Source organism: Dipodomys ordii, unplaced genomic scaffold (assembly GCF_000151885.1).
Source record: "Dipodomys ordii isolate 6190 unplaced genomic scaffold, Dord_2.0 Scaffold6, whole genome shotgun sequence".
Taxonomy (NCBI): Eukaryota; Metazoa; Chordata; class Mammalia; order Rodentia; family Heteromyidae; genus Dipodomys; species Dipodomys ordii.
This window is the reverse complement of record NW_012267222.1, coordinates 12,648-14,186: the sequence shown is the minus strand read 5'-3', so window position 1 is coordinate 14,186 and position 1,539 is coordinate 12,648. Positions and strand designations below refer to the sequence as shown.

Genomic DNA, 1,539 nt, shown 5'->3' with positions numbered 1-1,539 from the left:
CAAGTCTCCCCCACAGGCTGTGAACACACAGACAAGCGTTCAGGAAAGGCAGAGAGGTGAGTGTCCCCTAACTACCCCCCCTGCCCTGCCCCGCCCCGTCTGAACTGCCACCTGCTCCTCCCAGGAAGGACCTGAAGATGGCAGAGCTGTCTGTGTCTCCCTACAGGACTGAGGAAATCCAGCTAGGTAGGTAGGGGTGCGGGGGGGACACGAAGACACAACCACCGTGCCCAGTCCGGGATCCTGCGTACAGTCTCTGAGCAGGATCTCTCTCTCTCCCCTTGCTCTAGATTACAAAAACAACATTTTGAAGGAGAGGGCAGAGCTGGCTCACAGTCCCCTGTCTACCAAGAATATCGACTTGGACAAAGGTGAGCACCAGAAAGGAGACTCTACCACCCCCTCAGCCTGTCCCAGAGTTGAGTCCCAGGACTTCTGCTCAGGAGCCTCCTGAAGATCTGCCCTGAGCTTTCCCACTGGAACTAAGGGCAGAGGGTTGAAGCCAGCCATATCCTTGGATTCTAGAGCTCAGGAAGGAGTACTGCAAATAAAGCGACCCCGGCTACTGGCTGGACCAGCAGCCCTGCCTCCACGGATGCCTGCCCACCCTCTGGAGGCCCTCCCTGGTCCCTCCCAGCGGCTGGTCCCGCTTGTCCTGGAGCTGGGCCTCAATTGGTAGGGCTGTTGTCTACACTTAGTTCTTCCAGGATCCATCTTCGTCTTCCAGAGCAACTGTGGGCTTCCTTGGACTCTGCCACAGCGTGGCTCCTGCCTTTGGGCCACACTTTCCCAACCATGGCCTTGCCCCAGTTCTGCCCAAGCTGTCATCCTGATGATGTCCAGGAAGCCCTTAGGCCCTCCAGATCTCTGCTCCCTAGAGGCAGGAAGCCACTCAGAGGGTCAGGCAGGACTGGAATCCTGGACTCGGTCCCAGTCCCCCACCTCCCTTCTGCTGGGAGACCCCAGGGGCTGTCCACTGTGCACAAGCCAGAGGCAGGACCAGCTGCCCTCTGTCCCGTGCACTGGGGACTCGTAGGTCTTCCGAGGTGGCAGGGGCCGCCTTTCCCTTTCTCTGCTTTTAGCACCTTTTGCAGCAAATTTTCCTGGAGCTTTCCCCACACTCACTGAACTAACTCTACCTGACTTTTGGCCCTGACTCCTCCTATCCCTGGATGGAATCATTTGGCCAAACAGATTTGGCTGAGGAGGTGGGAGGTGCTCTGGAAGGTTCTTGGTGGCCTGTGTTCTGTGCTCCCACCCATGATGGGCAATCCACACTCGCTCCTGCTGTGAGCGCTGACACATCACAATAAAGGACATATCTGGTTGTACACTTTGGCAACTCTCCCTCTACTCTCCTGGAGGTGGTGGGACGGGTTTGGGCCTTGGGAACCCCAAGTGCCCTCAGCCCACGCTGCTTCCTGTCTCCTGGACCAGGCCTGGGGCTGGACTCTGGGAATCTGGCATCTCAGGAGACACAGCAGCCAGTAAGGAAGGGGTTTCAGTTTCTGTTCTGAATGTTGGTTAGGATGTGGAGGG

At 57.6% G+C, this 1,539-nt stretch overlaps 1 long non-coding RNA gene across 1 annotated transcript; it reads left to right on the top strand.

Annotated features, from left to right (window-relative positions):
• LOC105998239 lies at positions 1-1,336 on the top strand. Its single transcript, XR_001175681.1, has 4 exons — positions 1-56; positions 125-186; positions 291-371; positions 526-1,336. It is a non-coding gene; the product is annotated as an uncharacterized LOC105998239 (long non-coding RNA).
• Positions 1,337-1,539: the final 203 nt, after the last annotated feature.